Genomic DNA, 6,000 nt, shown 5'->3' with positions numbered 1-6,000 from the left:
ATAGAAGAGGAATGGGGGAAAAAAAAAAAAAAAAAAAGGAGTCCAGCATCCAAACTATAAACGTTATACTAATGTCCAGAGGTATCGTATACATTAATTCCCTAGCAGAAATGTCCAGCAGTCCGAACTCGTTTGGTCAAAGAGGGGAGAGAAGGAAAGGTCGCAAATTCAACAAACCATGTACCAGCCTTGTACCTTTAATGAGAGGGTTAAATTACGTAGTTAATGCCTGGTTAGTCCGGGAGAGTTTGGAGGTGTTATAAAGGGTTAGTCTTGTAAAAAGTCGTATGGAAGGTTTTTTCTTCAGAGGGTTAGATTCAAAGGTCAAGATCCAATTTACAATAGGGGTTTAAATATAAATGCAACGATCGCTGTATTCCGTAGTCCACGACCGTCTAGTTATCTTCTCCCCCTTTTTATTTTTTTCCCCCTTCTTTCTTACCCTCTTATTTAACTTGTTGCTTTCTTCCTCCCACGAAGGATGCTCAAAAAGGCGCTCAATCCCCACATAAACGTTCTTAAAATTTTTAAATAACAACCTCCAATTTAACTCTCCACACTCCAACTTCCAACCCTCTCTTTTTCTCCTTTTTATCTTTCCTTTTTTTTCTTCCACCCTCTCTCCTCTCTTTTCCTTCCTCCCTCTCCCTCACTTCTTCTTTTACCCCCTTTATCAATATCTATAGATTTGTCATAGAATAGGGGGCATCCAAGCGGTCTTCAGAATGATGGACTCCACACCAGGGGGCCGCTCATCCCCAGCAGCACCCCTCAAATGGCATTAATGTAACAGTTAAGACCCTCCAAAAACCATCCAGGGAGGGGGTGGGGGCAAACAAACATTCTCCTCTGCGCCTCAGCTCCTCCAGACAAGCGACTCACCACCCCAGGGATGACCACAGCATCGACATACAGCAGATCCCTGAGACCCATCACACCAGCAGAGTCAGCGCCCAGTTATCCAGTTCAGTCGCAGCGTCGGCATCCCCGGCAACACACCGAGGCTGCAGCAAACAAACAGGCCAGACGAGACAGGGATCATCTACTAAACAGATGTGGAGACCGGACCGGCCAGGCGACGTCTAGAACTCCATCGGTGTCCCCCGACAAACACCTCGTGCAGGAGCAGGCGGACGGGCAGTGTAGCCAGCAAGCGGCAGGGGAGGGGGCGGAGCCTAGCGTCTTTTGTCAGACGTTCCCATGCTCCATAATAATGGCACTGGAGGAGATCTTAGCCACGGTCAAAAACAATGCAAAGGTGATCCAAGATATTGCATGGCAGTTGGGAGTTGTCCAGTTGGATGTGTCTATAATAAGAGACGATCTTACTAAGATACGAGACAGAGTTACTGTCATAGAAAAGTCAGTTGGCTCTCTGGAATATGAAGTAAAGGCTTTGAAATCTAGAAATGCCATTTTGAAAATGGATTATAATAATCTACAAAATAAGTTGTGGATCTGGAAGATACCGTAGGTCGAGACAATCTAATGTGAGAATTTTGGGGCTACCTGAGGGCGCAGAAGGAAAAAATTCTGCTGGAATGATACAGTCCCTGATTCTTGAGAAGTTTGGAAAAGAACACTTCTCGCCTGTATTCTTGGTGGGGAGGACCCATCGGATTCCAGGGGGTAAACCAATTCCTGGTTTGCAGCCATGGGTACTCCTGACAAAGATTCTTTCTTCTTACGATAGAGATATGATCCTCTAGAGGGCTAGAGAGTGTTCCCCTATTCTATACAATTATAGTAAACTATCTTTTTTTTCCTGATTTTTCGAAAGAGGTTCAAGAAAAGAGACAGTTTTTTTTTCTGCAAAAAAGGGTTTACAGGGTAAAGATATTAAGTACTCCTTTTTGCATCCAGCTAAACTCCGGATTATTTTTAATGGAGCAACTAAATTTTTTGATACTCCGGCTCTTGTTGCGTATTGGTTGGACCGGAATAATCTTTAAGCAGCGGTGTGCTATTTTTGTGCTATTTTCCTGTTAATTTTTTTATTTCTTGGTGGAGGCAGGTTCAGGACAGGGGGAGGGATGGTCTAGGTAGAGGTCTGCTTTTTGTAAATGGTGGATGATGGGAGGGTCAGGGTTTTGTAGGTGGGTTGCGATGCGTCTCTTAGGATGGATGAGCGGGGGGGATGGGGTGCAAGGAGGATTGAAGTGATTAGCTGATTACATGTCTGTGAGAATTTTAACCTGGAATGTTCAGGGTCTTGGGGATAAATTAAAAAGGCCGGCAGTGTTTGACCTAGTTCAGAGACATCTAACTGCGATTGTCTGTCTACTAGAAACCCATTTTACTGAGAAGGCTGTAATGAGGATCACTAGAGAATGGGTCTCGCATTTCATTCTACTTTCACCAGCCACTGTAGAGTAGTGATGGTGTTTATACATAAAAAAAATGATCTTGTCTGCGAGGCGTCCTCTATTGATAAATTGGGGAGATTTGTTTTTCTGTATGGAAAACTTTTTGGAAGACTATGTATTTTAGCTTTCATCTACATTCCTCCCCTTTTTCTTTTGATGTACTCAACTGTTTGTTAACGTTTCTGGAGAAATGGCCAGACTGTCTTAGAGCTCATGCACACGACCGTTGTTGTTTTGCAGTCCGTTTTTCAGTAGATTTTTTTTTTCTCTGATTTAAGTCCTCTTCCATTCCGTTATTCCACAAAACATATCCGTATGGTTTCCGTATGCGGTCCATTTTTTTGCGGATCGGAAACGTAAACAGTAACTTATTAATCACCAAACACATGAGCAATATGGGCTGGGCATAGCATTTCTACAGTATGGATCCGCAAAATACGGATGAAATACAAATAACATGCGGATGTGTTCCGTGTGCGTTCCGTAATTTTTGCGGACCCATTGACTTGAATGGGGCCTCGGACCGTGATTTGCGGACAATAATAGAACATGCGCTACTTTTTTGCGGAACGGAAATACGGAAGAGGAATGCACATGGAGTACCTTCCGTTGTTTTTGCGGACCCATTGAAGTGAATGGTTCTGCATACGGTCCGCAAAAAAAAAAACGGAACGCAAGCGCATAGAAAATACGTTCGTTTGCATGAGCCCTTATACAGTACTAACAAATGGGGATTTTAATTGTGTTATTAACCCCAAGACTGACCAGACTTCCATGGTTGGAGATATTCATACTTCTGTATTAATCAGAGGTCACCTTTGGCTTGATTCTGTCAGGAGTCGGGCTTTGTAGATATCTGGAGTGTTCTGGGACGGGGGAGAAGAGCCTATTCCTGTGTGTCTAGATCTGGGAACTGCATGTCCAGGATCGACCTTGCTCTAATAAATAAACAATATTAGAATTTTATTAAACAAATGAAATATGAAGCCAAGTTGCTCTCGGATCATGTGCCGGTATCCCTTGAGCTTTGTATCTCAGAGGATAGGGGAAGGGTAGTAACTCCCTTTAGACTAAACCCCTATTGGTTGTCGGTAATAGATAACCATTACTGGATGAAACAGGAGATGGTGTACTTCTGGGAGATTAATTATAGATCAACAAAAATTCAATTAGTATGGGATGCGTTTAAGGCTTCTGTCAGGGGGTATAGGAGGAAAGAGAGAGCCTTGAAAGCTGCTGCACTATATGGGATAAATCAGTTCTCCAGGGAAAAAATAGAGGAGAATAGGAGGGTGATTCAGAATGCAAGTCAGGAGTATTCCGATTTTCTCCTGGATAAGGCCCAGGAAAGGCTCTTTTTTAGGGGACAAAAACAATTCTGTGAGCCTGGACATCCAGAAAACCTGGCTAAGGTAATATCAAATCAGGATCCAAAAGAAGAAATAGCCAGCATTCGGTTAATTGACGGTACAATTACTAAAAATCAGGAAAAAAATAAGGGGAGCTTTTATAGATCACTTCTCGGAAATATACAAAACCAGTAATAATATTACCGATGAAATGGTGGATGTCTATTTGGACTCCCATACATTTTTCGGTTCTTACTGTAGCACAGAGGGAATCCCTGGAAGTGGAGTTTTTCTTACAGGAGTTAGAGGCTGCAATAAAGGCCTGTTTGGGAAACTCCTCTACGGGTTTGGATGGTTTTCCCTAAGAGCTTCTTTAATATATATATATATATTTTATCGTAAGTATTGTGATGTTATTGTCCTACGTTTCTTTAGGGTAATTGTCGAGTCCTCGGAGGATGGTACCCTATCTGAGTCAATGGCAGAAGCGGTAATTGTACTAATCTTGAAAAAAGGAAAGGATCCCCTAGATATGGGCTCATTCAGACCGATATTGCTACTGAATACTGATGTTAAGCTTTTGTCAAGGATGTTGGCCACAAGGCTTTCTAGACCTTCACCGTCTCTTTGCGAACATACAATCTCCTGGGGAGGGGGGGAGGATTCCCGCTCCATCCTGTCTTTGGACCCCTCTAAGGCATTCGATACGGTGGAGTGGAAATTCCTTTGGAAGGTGTTGGAAGGATGGGATTGGACTGAGATTTATAAGTATTGTTAGTTTTTTTTATAATTTCTCTAGTGTGAGATTGAATCTTAATGGTAGTCTAAACCCCCAGTTTTATGTTGACCAGAGGTACCCATCAGGGTTGTCCACTCTCGCCATTACTGTTTGACATCTATATTGAGCCTCTAGCACTTAGTATTCGGCAAGATAGAAGTATTTAGGGTTTTGGAGTACTGGATCCAGACGATCGGATTTCTTTATATATAAATTATACTAACATAAATCTCCTAAAAGTCACTTGCATAGTTAATTCCTTTGGGGAAGTCTCTAATTGGTCAAAAACTACCCTTATGTTAGTAGATAATTTTAAGTACTTGAGTGAGGGGTCTTTGACAATGTCAAAAGTTGTTGATTCTGTTGAATATCTTGGTATGATGATATCGCCTAGGATTGAGGATTATATTCAGCTTAATTTGATTTCATTGATGAGGAAGTTGAGATCAAAAATTACTATATGGCTTTGATTACCGTTATCTAGAGCCGATAGAATATCCTTGATCAAGATGGTGACTTTACCCCAACTTCTTTATGTTAGAGGATAATTTTTTCAAACTCATTGAGAGGATGATAAACAATCTACTTTGGGGAAGAAAGCAAGTGAGGCTAAAATTAGACCATTTTTATAAACCGTTGGAGCAGGGAGAGTTGAATCTTCCCTACTTCAAGGGTTACTTTATAGCCGGGCAGCTTTGGTTATATTGTCACTTGGAGAAAAGTGATTTGTGTAAGACTTTGGTTAAACGATCCCCATTTGATAATTGATTTACATTATTGGAATCTGGGCTATTAATTAATGCCAAACATATAGTATAGAGTGAACGGGAAGTTATTCTTTAGATCTTGGACCACCATTAGAAGATGGATGGGGATAAGGGGATCCTTTTTGTGAACTCCTCTTTGGCTTAATTTTTATTTACAGGAGGTTGATAAATTACTTGGGGATAGGTTTTGGCAGAAAAAGTAATATTTTGTATCTTTCCCAGATGGTGAAGAATGGTGAGGTACTGCCCTTCGCCAGTTTAGCACAAATGGGTAATTTAGGTAATTTAAGTTGGTTTAGGTATTTTCAGATACGTTCTGCTCTTCTTTAGTGTAAAAGAGGTTTCACTTTTAGGGATAGACATTTCTTCACCTTTGAATGTTGTCTTGGGAAGTTCAGGTCCGAAGGGCAAGATCTCCAAATTATATAAATTATTAATTAGGACACTTTTTGATAAGGTGGTCTCTCCGGGTCAAATGGCCTGGGGAATTGACTGCCCAATGATTATGTCACAGGAGTGGGGAAATATATTTAGTCATTTGAAATTAGTATCGCACCATTTCATATATTAATACAGTTTCATATTTTACATCAAGTGTATATCATGCCGATATGGCTTAATAAATGTGGTTTATGAGAATCCTCGAATTGGCCCCGTTGTGATTCACAGAGGGTGGATTTTTTGCAGATTTTTTGGTTGTGTCCAGATCTAACACTCTATCGGGGTTCAATTCATAATTT

Source organism: Bufo gargarizans, chromosome 8 (genome assembly GCF_014858855.1).
Source record: "Bufo gargarizans isolate SCDJY-AF-19 chromosome 8, ASM1485885v1, whole genome shotgun sequence".
Classification (NCBI taxonomy): domain Eukaryota; kingdom Metazoa; phylum Chordata; class Amphibia; order Anura; family Bufonidae; genus Bufo; species Bufo gargarizans.
This window is presented reverse-complemented; position numbering follows the sequence as displayed.